General features: G+C 43.1%; 1 protein-coding gene and 5 non-coding genes across 8 annotated transcripts in view; 5 read left to right on the forward strand and 1 right to left on the reverse strand.

Moving 5' to 3' along the window:
* The window catches only part of whrnb (whirlin b), a 99,798-nt gene that overhangs the window by 59,607 nt on the left and 23,387 nt on the right, over positions 1–16,804 (reverse strand). The gene's annotated exons all lie outside the window — the stretch shown is intronic.
* trnar-ucg lies at positions 909–981 on the forward strand. The gene has a single exon. It is a non-coding gene; the product is annotated as a tRNA-Arg (tRNA).
* Positions 3,364–3,436, forward strand: trnar-ucg. The gene has a single exon. It is a non-coding gene; the product is annotated as a tRNA-Arg (tRNA).
* Positions 5,819–5,891, forward strand: trnar-ucg. The gene has a single exon. It is a non-coding gene; the product is annotated as a tRNA-Arg (tRNA).
* trnar-ucg lies at positions 8,275–8,347 on the forward strand. The gene has a single exon. It is a non-coding gene; the product is annotated as a tRNA-Arg (tRNA).
* Positions 10,733–10,806, forward strand: trnar-ucg. Its single transcript has one exon. It is a non-coding gene; the product is annotated as a tRNA-Arg (tRNA).

Raw genomic sequence — 16,804 nt, forward strand, 5'->3', positions numbered from 1 at the left:
TAAATGGATAGATTGATACCCCTGAAATTTAACTAACTTGCTGTTAAAATCAGAGGATTAAGTGTTCCCTTAATTTTTTGGAGCAGTATTTGGTCAATGCTTCAATTCTAGGAAGGCTCTTCTTACAAACTATTGGCCAATGTGGGCTTGAACTCAAAACATTGGTGATATTAGCAATCTCTAAATAGCCATGTGATATTCCCAGAAAGCTTGGTAAAAATGTGTGTCCATGCTTTTTTGAGTAACTTTGTACACACACGCTAAAAAACAAACACGACCAACAATTGACCAAGACCAAATCAAATCTGAGTGTGTGGAATTGCTTTTCTATTCCATATCTCAGGGGTTCAAGACCATTTGTGGTTGAAACTAGCATCTGATTGTTCACAACTTGGGTGGGATACGTGCAATAATAGTGAGTGAACAAACACACTGGTGCAGTTAGAAGTCAGTTCATGCTGGATATTTCACTAAGTGAGCAATCTTTCTGACTTTTTCTATAATTCAGAGAAGCTTTTGTAAATTATGGCATTGCATCTCTTACAAACAACTGGCCAGTATGGGGCCTTTGTGATATTAGAACCATGCTCTAACCGGTCATGGATTCAGTTACTGTATTGGCCAGTTAGGTGTATTTACGATGAGAAAGCCACAAAGTGCCAGCATTTGCAAAGTAGATAGCAACCTTAAAGTTCATCAAAAATCTTTCACCCCCTGTAACATCATGCATCACCAAAGTGTTGGCTTTAGGCCCCCCAAATAAATCAAGCAAACTGATTTATATCACTGTATTTCAAAGCTAACATTAAAATGTGCATGTTGTCATCTTCTTAACAAATTATTCTGCCTCAACAAACTAACAATGGCTCTCTTAGAATTGTTAGCTGAACCTAGAATCAAGCATACAGGACCACGTGGCCTAATGGATAAGGCGTCTGACTTCGAATCAGAAGATTGAGGGTTCGAGTCCCTTCGTGGTCTGGTACCATTTAATAGAACCAAATGTCCACTCTGTAGAGCTACCTGTAAATACTGCTAAAAAAATTAAGGTAAACTCTCAAATCACATATCAGATCTTAATGAATGAATTATTCAACTTGAAAATCTTTACTGACATATATTCTATAATTTGTTGAGAACAAAATGATGTATCAACGGTCAATAGAAACCAAAATCATTAACCTATTGAGGGCTGGATTCAAAATCCTACCCAAAATCAAAGAAGAAAACTGAAATCACAGGTTGATCCAACTTGCGTGACCTTTATCACAGCAACTCATAATGTGACTCAGCACCATGAGTCGGCGGATGGTGTCCTGGGGGATCTCCTCCCAGACCTGAATCAGGGCATCAGTGAGCTCCTGCACAGTCTGTGGTGGTACTTGGCGCCGTCAGATACACCAATATTTAACGTCTCGTAGGTGCTACATTTTATTTAGGTCAGGGGAACAAGAGGGCCAGTCAATGGCATCAATGCCTTCGTCATCCAGGACATGCTTACACACTCTGGCCGCATTGTCCTGTGCCAGGAGGAACCCAGGGCTCACTGCACCAGCGTAAGGTCTGACAATCGTTCTGAGGATTTCCTCCCGTACCTAACAGCAGTCAAGGTACCGTTGGCTATGATATGGAGGTCTGTGCGACCCTCCAACGATATGCCTTCCCAGACCTTCAGAGACCTATTGCCAATACATTCATGCTGGATGATGTTACAGGAAGCATAACGTTCACCACTGCGTCTCCAGACTCTTTCACGCCTGTCACATGTGCTCAGTGTGAACCGGCTCTCATCTGTAAAGAGAGCGGGGCGCCAATGGCAGACCTGCCAATTCTGGTGTTCTCTGGTAAATGACAATTGAGCTGCACCATGCTGGGCTGTGAGCACAGGTCCCACTAGAGGTCGTCGGGCCCTCCTGCCACCTTCATGGAGTCTGTTTCTGACAGTTTGGTCAGAAACATGTACACCAGTAGCCTGCTGGAAGTCATTTTGTGGGGCTCTGGCAGTGCTCCTCCTGTTCCTCCTCGCACAAAGGAGCAGATACCGGTCCTGCTGCTGGGTTGATGCCCTTCTATGGCTCTGTCCAGCTCTCCTTGTGTAACTGCCGGTCTCCTGGTGTCTCCTCCATGCTCTTGAGATTGTGCTGGGAGACACAGCAAACCTTCTTGCGACTGCAAGTATGGATGTGCCATCCTGGAGGAGCTGGACTACCTGTGCAACCTGATTGGGCTGCAGGTACTGCCTCATGCTACCAGTAGTGACAAGGACACTAGCAGAACACAAAACTAAAGAAGAATCAGTCAGGAAGGATAAGAAGAGATCAATTATCTGTTGGCACCAAATGCAAAACCATTCCCTTTTTGGGGGTTGTCTTGCTTTTGCCTCTCCATTGCACCTGTTGTCACTTTAATTTGCACCAAAGCAGGTGAAACTTATTCATTATCACTTGTTCTTCCTAAATGGATAGATTGATACCCCTGAAATTTAACTAACTTGCTGTTAAAATCAGAGGATTAAGTGTTCCCTTAATTTTTTGGAGCAGTATTTGGTCAATGCTTCAATTCTAGGAAGGCTCTTCTTACAAACTATTGGCCAATGTGGGCTTGAACTCAAAACATTGGTGATATTAGCAATCTCTAAATAGCCATGTGATATTCCCAGAAAGCTTGGTAAAAATGTGTGTCCATGCTTTTTTGAGTAACTTTGTACACACACGCTAAAAAACAAACACGACCAACAATTGACCAAGACCAAATCAAATCTGAGTGTGTGGAATTGCTTTTCTATTCCATATCTCAGGGGTTCAAGACCATTTGTGGTTGAAACTAGCATCTGATTGTTCACAACTTGGGTGGGATACGTGCAATAATAGTGAGTGAACAAACACACTGGTGCAGTTAGAAGTCAGTTCATGCTGGATATTTCACTAAGTGAGCAATCTTTCTGACTTTTTCTATAATTCAGAGAAGCTTTTGTAAATTATGGCATTGCATCTCTTACAAACAACTGGCCAGTATGGGGCCTTTGTGATATTAGAACCATGCTCTAACCGGTCATGGATTCAGTTACTGTATTGGCCAGTTAGGTGTATTTACGATGAGAAAGCCACAAAGTGCCAGCATTTGCAAAGTAGATAGCAACCTTAAAGTTCATCAAAAATCTTTCACCCCCTGTAACATCATGCATCACCAAAGTGTTGGCTTTAGGCCCCCCAAATAAATCAAGCAAACTGATTTATATCACTGTATTTCAAAGCTAACATTAAAATGTGCATGTTGTCATCTTCTTAACAAATTATTCTGCCTCAACAAACTAACAATGGCTCTCTTAGAATTGTTAGCTGAACCTAGAAGTCAAGCATACAGGACCACGTGGCCTAATGGATAAGGCGTCTGACTTCGAATCAGAAGATTGAGGGTTCGAGTCCCTTCGTGGTCTGGTACCATTTAATAGAACCAAATAGTCCACTCTGTAGAGCTACCTGTAAATACTGCTAAAAAAATTAAGGTAAACTCTCAAATCACATATCAGATCTTAATGAATGAATTATTCAACTTGAAAATCTTTACTGACATATATTCTATAATTTGTTGAGAACAAAATGATGTATCAACGGTCAATAGAAACCAAAATCATTAACCTATTGAGGGCTGGATTCAAAATCCTACCCAAAATCAAAGAAGAAAACTGAAATCACAGGTTGATCCAACTTGCGTGACCTTTATCACAGCAACTCATAATGTGACTCAGCACCATGAGTCGGCGGATGGTGTCCTGGGGGATCTCCTCCCAGACCTGAATCAGGGCATCAGTGAGCTCCTGCACAGTCTGTGGTGGTACTTGGCGCCGTCAGATACACCAATATTTAACGTCTCGTAGGTGCTACATTTTATTTAGGTCAGGGGAACAAGAGGGCCAGTCAATGGCATCAATGCCTTCGTCATCCAGGACATGCTTACACACTCTGGCCGCATTGTCCTGTGCCAGGAGGAACCCAGGGCTCACTGCACCAGCGTAAGGTCTGACAATCGTTCTGAGGATTTCCTCCCGTACCTAACAGCAGTCAAGGTACCGTTGGCTATGATATGGAGGTCTGTGCGACCCTCCAACGATATGCCTTCCCAGACCTTCAGAGACCTATTGCCAATACATTCATGCTGGATGATGTTACAGGAAGCATAACGTTCACCACTGCGTCTCCAGACTCTTTCACGCCTGTCACATGTGCTCAGTGTGAACCGGCTCTCATCTGTAAAGAGAGCGGGGCGCCAATGGCAGACCTGCCAATTCTGGTGTTCTCTGGTAAATGACAATTGAGCTGCACCATGCTGGGCTGTGAGCACAGGTCCCACTAGAGGTCGTCGGGCCCTCCTGCCACCTTCATGGAGTCTGTTTCTGACAGTTTGGTCAGAAACATGTACACCAGTAGCCTGCTGGAAGTCATTTTGTGGGGCTCTGGCAGTGCTCCTCCTGTTCCTCCTCGCACAAAGGAGCAGATACCGGTCCTGCTGCTGGGTTGATGCCCTTCTATGGCTCTGTCCAGCTCTCCTTGTGTAACTGCCGGTCTCCTGGTGTCTCCTCCATGCTCTTGAGATTGTGCTGGGAGACACAGCAAACCTTCTTGCGACTGCAAGTATGGATGTGCCATCCTGGAGGAGCTGGACTACCTGTGCAACCTGATTGGGCTGCAGGTACTGCCTCATGCTACCAGTAGTGACAAGGACACTAGCAGAACACAAAACTAAAGAAGAATCAGTCAGGAAGGATAAGAAGAGATCAATTATCTGTTGGCACCAAATGCAAAACCATTCCCTTTTTGGGGGTTGTCTTGCTTTTGCCTCTCCATTGCACCTGTTGTCACTTTAATTTGCACCAAAGCAGGTGAAACTTATTCATTATCACTTGTTCTTCCTAAATGGATAGATTGATACCCCTGAAATTTAACTAACTTGCTGTTAAAATCAGAGGATTAAGTGTTCCCTTAATTTTTTGGAGCAGTATTTGGTCAATGCTTCAATTCTAGGAAGGCTCTTCTTACAAACTATTGGCCAATGTGGGCTTGAACTCAAAACATTGGTGATATTAGCAATCTCTAAATAGCCATGTGATATTCCCAGAAAGCTTGGTAAAAATGTGTGTCCATGCTTTTTTGAGTAACTTTGTACACACACGCTAAAAAACAAACACGACCAACAATTGACCAAGACCAAATCAAATCTGAGTGTGTGGAATTGCTTTTCTATTCCATATCTCAGGGGTTCAAGACCATTTGTGGTTGAAACTAGCATCTGATTGTTCACAACTTGGGTGGGATACGTGCAATAATAGTGAGTGAACAAACACACTGGTGCAGTTAGAAGTCAGTTCATGCTGGATATTTCACTAAGTGAGCAATCTTTCTGACTTTTTCTATAATTCAGAGAAGCTTTTGTAAATTATGGCATTGCATCTCTTACAAACAACTGGCCAGTATGGGGCCTTTGTGATATTAGAACCATGCTCTAACCGGTCATGGATTCAGTTACTGTATTGGCCAGTTAGGTGTATTTACGATGAGAAAGCCACAAAGTGCCAGCATTTGCAAAGTAGATAGCAACCTTAAAGTTCATCAAAAATCTTTCACCCCCTGTAACATCATGCATCACCAAAGTGTTGGCTTTAGGCCCCCCAAATAAATCAAGCAAACTGATTTATATCACTGTATTTCAAAGCTAACATTAAAATGTGCATGTTGTCATCTTCTTAACAAATTATTCTGCCTCAACAAACTAACAATGGCTCTCTTAGAATTGTTAGCTGAACCTAGAGTTAGGCTTACAGGACCACGTGGCCTAATGGATAAGGCGTCTGACTTCGAATCAGAAGATTGAGGGTTCGAGTCCCTTCGTGGTCTGGTACCATTTAATTGAACCAAATATCACCTCTGTAGAGCTACCTGTAAATACTGCTAAAAAAATTAAGGTAAACTCTCAAATCACATATCAGATCTTAATGAATGAATTATTCAACTTGAAAATCTTTACTGACATATATTCTGTAATTTGTTGAGAACAAAATGATGTATCAACGGTCAATAGAAACCAAAATCATTAACCTATTGAGGGCTGGATTCAAAATCCTACCCAGAATCAAAGAAGAAAACTGAAATCACAGGTTGATCCAACTTGCGTGACCTTTATCACAGCAACTCATAATGTGACTCAGCACCATGAGTCGGCGGATGGTGTCCTGGGGGATCTTCCTCCCAGACCTGAATCAGGGCATCAGTGAGCTCCTGCACAGTCTGTGGTGGTACTTGGCGGCCGTCAGATACACCAATATTTAACGTCTCGTAGGTGCTACATTTTATTTAGGTCAGGGGAACAAGAGGGCCAGTCAATGGCATCAATGCCTTCGTCATCCAGGACATGCTTACACACTCTGGCCGCATTGTCCTGTGCCAGGAGGAACCCAGGGCTCACTGCACCAGCGTAAGGTCTGACAATCGTTCTGAGGATTTCCTCCCGTACCTAACAGCAGTCAAGGTACCGTTGGCTATGATATGGAGGTCTGTGCGACCCTCCAACGATATGCCTTCCCAGACCTTCAGAGACCTATTGCCAATACATTCATGCTGGATGATGTTACAGGAAGCATAACGTTCACCACTGCGTCTCCAGACTCTTTCACGCCTGTCACATGTGCTCAGTGTGAACCGGCTCTCATCTGTAAAGAGAGCGGGGCGCCAATGGCAGACCTGCCAATTCTGGTGTTCTCTGGTAAATGACAATTGAGCTGCACCATGCTGGGCTGTGAGCACAGGTCCCACTAGAGGTCGTCGGGCCCTCCTGCCACCTTCATGGAGTCTGTTTCTGACAGTTTGGTCAGAAACATGTACACCAGTAGCCTGCTGGAAGTCATTTTGTGGGGCTCTGGCAGTGCTCCTCCTGTTCCTCCTCGCACAAAGGAGCAGATACCGGTCCTGCTGCTGGGTTGATGCCCTTCTATGGCTCTGTCCAGCTCTCCTTGTGTAACTGCCGGTCTCCTGGTGTCTCCTCCATGCTCTTGAGATTGTGCTGGGAGACACAGCAAACCTTCTTGCGACTGCAAGTATGGATGTGCCATCCTGGAGGAGCTGGACTACCTGTGCAACCTGATTGGGCTGCAGGTACTGCCTCATGCTACCAGTAGTGACAAGGACACTAGCAGAACACAAAACTAAAGAAGAATCAGTCAGGAAGGATAAGAAGAGATCAATTATCTGTTGGCACCAAATGCAAAACCATTCCCTTTTTGGGGGTTGTCTTGCTTTTGCCTCTCCATTGCACCTGTTGTCACTTTAATTTGCACCAAAGCAGGTGAAACTTATTCATTATCACTTGTTCTTCCTAAATGGATAGATTGATACCCCTGAAATTTAACTAACTTGCTGTTAAAATCAGAGGATTAAGTGTTCCCTTAATTTTTTGGAGCAGTATTTGGTCAATGCTTCAATTCTAGGAAGGCTCTTCTTACAAACTATTGGCCAATGTGGGCTTGAACTCAAAACATTGGTGATATTAGCAATCTCTAAATAGCCATGTGATATTCCCAGAAAGCTTGGTAAAAATGTGTGTCCATGCTTTTTTGAGTAACTTTGTACACACACGCTAAAAAACAAACACGACCAACAATTGACCAAGACCAAATCAAATCTGAGTGTGTGGAATTGCTTTTCTATTCCATATCTCAGGGGTTCAAGACCATTTGTGGTTGAAACTAGCATCTGATTGTTCACAACTTGGGTGGGATACGTGCAATAATAGTGAGTGAACAAACACACTGGTGCAGTTAGAAGTCAGTTCATGCTGGATATTTCACTAAGTGAGCAATCTTTCTGACTTTTTCTATAATTCAGAGAAGCTTTTGTAAATTATGGCATTGCATCTCTTACAAACAACTGGCCAGTATGGGGCCTTTGTGATATTAGAACCATGCTCTAACCGGTCATGGATTCAGTTACTGTATTGGCCAGTTAGGTGTATTTACGATGAGAAAGCCACAAAGTGCCAGCATTTGCAAAGTAGATAGCAACCTTAAAGTTCATCAAAAATCTTTCACCCCCTGTAACATCATGCATCACCAAAGTGTTGGCTTTAGGCCCCCCAAATAAATCAAGCAAACTGATTTATATCACTGTATTTCAAAGCTAACATTAAAATGTGCATGTTGTCATCTTCTTAACAAATTATTCTGCCTCAACAAACTAACAATGGCTCTCTTAGAATTGTTAGCTGAACCTAGAGTTAGGCTTACAGGACCACGTGGCCTAATGGATAAGGCGTCTGACTTCGAATCAGAAGATTGAGGGTTCGAGTCCCTTCGTGGTCTGGTACCATTTAATTGAACCAAATATCACCTCTGTAGAGCTACCTGTAAATACTGCTAAAAAAATTAAGGTAAACTCTCAAATCACATATCAGATCTTAATGAATGAATTATTCAACTTGAAAATCTTTACTGACATATATTCTGTAATTTGTTGAGAACAAAATGATGTATCAACGGTCAATAGAAACCAAAATCATTAACCTATTGAGGGCTGGATTCAAAATCCTACCCAAAATCAAAGAAGAAAACTGAAATCACAGGTTGATCCAACTTGCGTGACCTTTATCACAGCAACTCATAATGTGACTCAGCACCATGAGTCGGCGGATGGTGTCCTGGGGGATCTCCTCCCTGACCTGAATCAGGGCATCAGTGAGCTGCCTGCACAGTCTGTGGTGGTACTTGGCGCCGTCAGATACACCAATATTTAACGTCTCGTAGGTGCTACATTTTATTTAGGTCAGGGGAACAAGAGGGCCAGTCAATGGCATCAATGCCTTCGTCATCCAGGACATGCTTACACACTCTGGCCGCATTGTCCTGTGCCAGGAGGAACCCAGGGCTCACTGCACCAGCGTAAGGTCTGACAATCGTTCTGAGGATTTCCTCCCGTACCTAACAGCAGTCAAGGTACCGTTGGCTATGATATGGAGGTCTGTGCGACCCTCCAACGATATGCCTTCCCAGACCTTCAGAGACCTATTGCCAATACATTCATGCTGGATGATGTTACAGGAAGCATAACGTTCACCACTGCGTCTCCAGACTCTTTCACGCCTGTCACATGTGCTCAGTGTGAACCGGCTCTCATCTGTAAAGAGAGCGGGGCGCCAATGGCAGACCTGCCAATTCTGGTGTTCTCTGGTAAATGCCAATTGAGCTGCACCGTGCTGGGCTGTGAACAAAGGTCCCACTAGAGGTCGTCGGGCCCTCCTGCCACCTTCATGGAGTCTGTTTCTGACAGTTTGGTCAGAAACATGCACACCAGTAGCTTGCTGGAAGTCATTTTGTGGGGCTCTGGCAGTGCTCCTCCTGTTCCTCCTCGCACAAAGGAGCAGATACCGGTCCTGCTGCTGGGTTGATGCCCTTCTATGGCTCTGTCCAGCTCTCCTTGTGTAACTGCCGGTCTCCTGGTGTCTCCTCCATGCTCTTGAGATTGTGCTGGGAGACACAGCAAACCTTCTTGCGACTGCAAGTATGGATGTGCCATCCTGGAGGAGCTGGACTACCTGTGCAACCTGATTGGGCTGCAGGTACTGCCTCATGCTACCAGTAGTGACAAGGACACTAGCAGAACACAAAACTAAAGAAGAATCAGTCAGGAAGGATAAGAAGAGATCAATTATCTGTTGGCACCAAATGCAAAACCATTCCCTTTTTGGGGGTTGTCTTGCTTTTGCCTCTCCATTGCACCTGTTGTCACTTTAATTTGCACCAAAGCAGGTGAAACTTATTCATTATCACTTGTTCTTCCTAAATGGATAGATTGATACCCCTGAAATTTAACTAACTTGCTGTTAAAATCAGAGGATTAAGTGTTCCCTTAATTTGTTTGAGCAGTATTTGGTCAATGTTTCAATTCTAGGAAGGCACTTCTTACAAACTATTGGCCAATGTGGGCTTGAACTCATAACATTGGTGATATTAGCAATCTCTAAATAGCCATGTGATATTCCCAGAAAGCTTGGTAAAAATGTGCGTCCATGCTTTTTTGAGTAACTTTGTACACACACGCTAAAAAACAAACACGACCAACAATTGACCAAGACCAAATCAAATCTGAGTGTGTGGAATTGCTTTTCTATTCCATATCTCAGGGGTTCAAGACCATTTGTGGTTGAAACTAGCATCTGATTGTTCACAACTTGGGTGGGATGCTTGCAATAATAGTGAGTGAACAAACACACTGGTGCAGTTAGAAGTCAGTTCATGCTGGATATTTCACTAAGTGAGCAATCTTTCTGCCATTTTCTATAATTCAGAGAAGCTTTTGTAAATTATGGCATTGCATCTCTTACAAACAACTGGCCAGTATGGGGCCTTTGTGATATTAGAACCATGCTCTAACCGGTCATGGATTCAGTTACTGTATTGGCCAGTTAGGTGTATTTACGATGAGAAAGCCACAAAGTGCCAGCATTTGCAAAGTAGATAGCAACCTTAAAGTTCATCAAAAATCTTTCACCCCCTGTAACATCATGCATCTCCAAAGTTTTGACTTTAGGCCCCCCAAATAAATCAAGCAAACTGATTTATATCACTGTATTTCAAAGCTAACATTAAAATGTGCATGTTGTCATCTTCTTAACAAATTATTCTGCCTCAACAAACTAACAATGGCTCTCTTAGAATTGTTAGCTGAACCTAGAAGTCAAGGCATTACAGGACCACGTGGCCTAATGGATAAGGCGTCTGACTTCGAATCAGAAGATTGAGGGTTCGAGTGCCCTTCGTGGTCTGGTACCATTTAATTGAACCAAATATCACCTCTGTAGAGCTACCTGTAAATACTGCTAAAAAAATTAAGGTAAACTCTCAAATCACATATCAGATCTTAATGAATGAATTATTCAACTTGAAAATCTTTACTGACATATATTCTGTAATTTGTTGAGAACAAAATGATGTATCAACGGTCAATAGAAAACAAAATCATTAACCTATTGAGGGCTGGATTCAAAATCCTACCCAAAATCAAAGAAGAAAACTGAAATCACAGGTTGATCCAACTTGCGTGACCTTTATCACAGCAACTCATAATGTGACTCAGCACCATGAGTCGGCGGATGGTGTCCTGGGGGATCTCCTCCCAGACCTGAATCAGGGCATCAGTGAGCTCCTGCACAGTCTGTGGTGGTACTTGGCGCCGTCAGATACACCAATATTTAACGTCTCGTAGGTGCTACATTTTATTTAGGTCAGGGGAACAAGAGGGCCAGTCAATGGCATCAATGCCTTCGTCATCCAGGACATGCTTACACACTCTGGCCGCATTGTCCTGTGCCAGGAGGAACCCAGGGCTCACTGCACCAGCGTAAGGTCTGACAGTCGTTCTGAGGATTTCCGCCCGGTACCTAACAGCAGTCAAGGTACCGTTGGCTATGATATGGAGGTCTGGGCGACCCTCCAACGATATGCCTTCCCAGACCATCAGTGACCGGCCGCCAAACCAGTCATGCTGGATGATGTTACAGGAAGCATAACGTTCACCACTGCGTCTCCAGACTCTTTCACGCCTGTCACATGTGCTCAGTGTTAACCGGCTCTCATCTGTGAAGAGAAGGGGGAGCCAATGGCGGACCTGCCAATTCTGGGGGTCTCTGGCAAATGCCAATTGAGCTGCACCGTGCTGGGCTGTGAGCACAGGTCCCACTAGAGGTCGTCGGGCCCTGCTGCTGGGTTGATGCCCTTCTACGGCTCTGTCCAGCTCTCCTTGTGTAACTGCCGGTCTCCTGGTGTCTCCTCCATGCTCTTGAGATTGTGCTGGGAGACACAGCAAACCTTCTTGCGACTGCAAGTATGGATGTGCCATCCTGGAGGAGCTGGACTACCTGTGCAACCTGATTGGGCTGCAGGTACTGCCTCATGCTACCAGTAGTGACAAGGACACTAGCAGAACACAAAACTAAAGAAGAGTCAGTCAGGAAGGATAAGAAGAGATCAATTATCTGTTGGCACCAAATGCAAAACCATTCCCTTTTTGGGGGTTGTCTTGCTTTTGCCTCTCCATTGCACCTGTTGTCACTTTAATTTGCACCAAAGCAGGTGAAACTGATTCAGTATCACTTGTTCTTCCTAAATGGATAGATTGATACCCCTGAAATTAAAATTTTTTGAGCAGTATTTGGTCAATGCTACAAATCTAGGAAGGCTCTTCTTACAAACTATTGGCCAATGTAGGCTTGAACTCAAAACATTGGTGATATTATCAAGCTCTAAATATCCATGTGATATTCCCAGAAAGCTTGGTAAAAAGGTGCATCTATGCTTTTTTTAGCAACTTTGTACACACGCTGAAAAACAAACAAGACCAACAATTGACCAAGACAAATCTGAATTGCCTTTTCTATTTCATATCTCAGGGGTCAAGACCATTTGTGGTTGAAACCAGCATCTGCTTGTTCACAGCTTGGGTGGGATACTGGCAATAATAGTGAGTGAACAAACACACTGGTGCAGTAAGAACTCAGGTCATGCTGGATATTTCACTACAAGAGCAATCTTTATGCCATGTTCTATAATTCAGAGAAGCTTTTGTGAATGATGGCATTGCATCTCTAACAAACAACTGGCCAGTATGGGGCTTGAACCGATGGCCTTGGCGTTATTAGCACCACACTCTGACCATCTGAGCTAACCGGCCGTGTCAATATTGAGGATCAACCCGATTTATTTTTCCAGTGTTCATTTTGCACAGGGTGAACAACAGTTGAAGTGCAGCATGATGTAGCCACCTTCCAAGGTCAGTGTTAGTAGAGAAAAATGAGCAGAAACAAAGTTGTCACATATACCTTAGGGCAGCAGATGCTGCACTTTGTTAAGCCCCATGAGATTAACTGTGATTTGTGAATATATAATATATATAAAATTGTATTTGAGTGATTGATTGACCTTGAGTTTTGATGAACTAGCTCAAAAAACGAATTAGCTGGATATACAATCCTAAGTAATTTTCCTACTAAACTCCATCGTAAGTACTATTCCCACCGAGTTTGGTAGACGTCTCTTCATGCGTTTTGATTAACTCCACACCAAAACACCAACCAGTGACCCTAATGGCTCGAACAATAGCAGGGTGGCTCCACAAATTACAGATATCCACAGCTTTTCACACCTTGACTCAGAGAACCCAACAGCCCACTAACTGGTGGGGAAGGGGGTCACCTCCTTCCAAGTGGGTGTTAGTAGAGAAGAATTAGCTGAAACAAAGTTATCACATACCTAAGAGCAGTGTTTTTCAAAGCTAACAGTAGAATGTGCATGTTGTGAACTTCTTAAAAAATTATTCTGCCTCAACGACCAAACGATGGCTCTCTACGACCTCTCCACTAAACCTTAAATGAGAGAATTAAGACCACATAGCTGAATGGACAAGGCGTCTGAGTTCGGATCAGAAGATTGAGGGTTAGAGTCATTTTGTGGTTGAATATCACTCAATTTACACAAATATCAATACTGAACTGCTGCCAGTCAAAGTCAGTATTAAATTGCAATTTATACATTTTATTACCAGGAAGGATCCAATACTACTAGCAAAAGCTCTGATCATAGACTTCAGGAAGGGAAGTACAGAACCGTCACCTATTTTCATAAATGGAGACTGTTTGAAAATTGTTGACAGCTTTAAATTCCTGGGGATCCACATATCGAAAACAACCTGAATGGAAAGCTGCTGGTGACCTTTTACCAATCCACAATAGAGAGCATCCTGTCGTACGGCATCACAACCTGTTATTCTGGATGCTCTGCTGCCGATAAAAAAGCTCTCCAGAGGGTCATCAACACAGCACAAAATAGTATTGGCTGCCCTCCCCCTTTATTACAAAATATCACAGAGCACCGCTACGTCTCCAGAGCCAAAAACATTGTGAAGGACTGTTTGCACCCTGGTCACCATCTGTTTGAACCTCTTCCCTGAGGGCGGCGCTACAGGTCACTAAAAACTCGAACCACCAGATTCACAAACATCTTCCCCAAGGCCATTCAAACTCTTCATCGACACAAGACCCCACAAAAAACGATTATGCACTTTTAAGACTTTTAGGGTATTTTTTTAATACTTTTTCGTGATCATGTGCAACATGAATGTATGGAATGAGTGCATTGTCTTTCATTCTGTTGTCTATGCATCACTGGAGCAGCAATTTTGATTCTGTTGTATTCTGCTGATACAATGACAATAAAGGCTTTCTATTTCTATTTCTATTCTGAAGATGTTTCCCTTTTCTCTGGCATCATTAAATCTGATTCACCTACAAAACAGTAGTAGTAGTAGTTTCTCTTCCCAAACAATATGACAACTACATTGTTTTTCTTGCTGTGGCTGCTTCAAAAAGAGCAGCAACATGAAATGTTCAGTTAGCATTAGCAGCTAACACTTCAGCAATAATACCTCCTCCAGCACGTTTACCACTAGCAGTTCCACCTGTCATTATGAAAAGCAGCAGGACGTTTTACTACAGGCTGGAAGCTTTTCTTGTCTCTTTACTGCTTTGTCTCAGCCATTACTGTGACTGAAAGGTGTTTGTGGCCTCTAGTGGGTTTCCATTGTTGCAGCTAGATTGGGCCTCTGTTCTGTTTGTCACGTCTCATGTCTGGGTCTCAGCTGCAGCAGGAGGGAGAGAGTGAACCAGCAGACCTGCAATTTACTTTAAGCTCAGTGCACAGCAAACTTATCTTTCCTGATCCAATGACGTTTACAATGCTGGACACTGAAACTGTAAAGCACAGGGCAGTCTAGACATATGTGTGATGAAATGAGGAAACATATAGTCCTGTGCAAAGTGATAGCATATGGATTTGATAACATCAACTGTGAAGCTAAAATGTATTAGACGCCAGTAAGAACAGGAACAAAAGAACCAAAGTCTAAAGTGTAGAGGTTCAAGTACAGCTTTAAAACATTTTTTAGTAGACTGACACAAAAGAAGAGCATGAACCTCTGTCTCCAGTGTAAAATTCCAGTCCTTTACAAATCCTACCAACCTCCTTGACCTCCTCTGAGACTTCAGTACAAGAAGGTCACACTAAAGCAAAAGTAGACACATACAGTGTATAACTGTATTTTGTAAGAACCAGAATAACATTCTAGTCTCTCTGATTAATATTCTAAGCTATTTCTCTTCATCCTCTATCATGAACCTTACTTCTCCTTCAGTCCTCCTGGCAGTCACAGGTTTAACATGAGCACATCTGCTGAAATGTCACAAACACTGGTCCCCACTGGCACCATGGCCGCTGTTCTGCAGCTGACCGTTTCCTTTGGCCTTCACAGGAGGATGATTAAGATGATAGACAATTTCCGCCAGGGATCACTAGACAATGACATTATTACTGTCTTACTTTTTTCCCTCCTGTCCACCACAATGTATCTCTTTTCCGAGGCCGAGTATTAAAAGTTTAAAACCCGTCCTCTGCTTCGCTCTCTTTCCCCTTTCTTCCAATGATTTGGACGATATGGACATGACGTTAATGGATGGCTCTCCCTGACAGTGGTGATGGATGTTCAGTGTGAGTCTCTGCACTGTGACTCAGTATGTCACTCCGACAGTGTCAGGGTCATAAATCAGCTCCTATTGAGCCGCTTTATCAAAGCCAAAAGCAGCAGACATACTTGTTCTGAGATGCTGTGTCACACTTGTGATCCACACCACATCCAGACACACTGGCTGTGAACTGTGCTGAGAGGTTGTGCATACGTGTCTCTTGTGTCCAGAAGAGGAATGGCTGATGAAGAGAGACATTGAATGTTTAAATGGACCAGGTTTTGAGTACATCATATCATCTCAGGAGGTCGGGTTGTAGGGAACAACATCCTGTCGTGCACCAGGGCAACAGATGCATTTGTTCAAGTGTCCTATTTAGTTACTGCATCTGCATATTGTTATGTTATTGTGTTCTGAATGGTGTAATGATGCTTTGCTGCAGTGCTGATACTTTACCTGCTGCTACCAATTAACCTGTGGTTTATTCTAAAACCTGCTTCCCATTGAGTCCTGGACACTAAGTGTGACAAGAAAATGCTCAGATGCATGGCAAAATAAAGCTTTATATTTGAGTGAGCTCTTGATAGATACTTTTCTACTCTTCTTTTACAACAAAGATAGCCATTTTCAAGATAAATCCTCCGTATAAACAAATCTCAGCTGTAGCTCAGCTGTAGAACTGTGGAGGATCATCACCCAGTGTGAAGCTATTTTATTTAGTTGCCTTATTGTGAAAGGTCGGTCAGTGAATTTGTGTTTCCTGTCATCTATAAGCAGTGTTTCTGTATGGGACTTTTATTGTGAAGGGTCAACAACGGAAGTGGTTGTTCTTTTTGAGGAGCGAGACTTGACTAGATGTAGAAAAATAAACTTCCACATTGTTTAGTTCATATTTTACTATGACCTCTCAGTAAAGGATAATCAAACCCTCGGCTACCTGAACATCAGACAACTGCTAATCTGTGACATACAAACAGCCTGTGTGACCTGGTGTAATAAACTGTGTTATTGATGAATGGACTCAACGTTCTGTGGAAAGAAATCTGTCCACAGTGTCTGCCCTCTGTTTGCTTTCTTTCTCTTTCCTTTATTTCTTTCTTTTTTTCTGATTCACAGACTTTACGTTTGCTTTCCTAATATCCTAATCCTTTCCTAATATTTCCAATATGTCTATTGAATGTCACCCGTCACTCACTGACTTCGATTATGTTCACAAAGGATACCTGCAGCAAGGACTAAACCATTATTTGTA

This window comes from Hippoglossus hippoglossus, chromosome 9 (assembly GCF_009819705.1).
Source record: "Hippoglossus hippoglossus isolate fHipHip1 chromosome 9, fHipHip1.pri, whole genome shotgun sequence".
In the NCBI taxonomy this organism is placed as follows: Eukaryota; Metazoa; Chordata; class Actinopteri; order Pleuronectiformes; family Pleuronectidae; genus Hippoglossus; species Hippoglossus hippoglossus.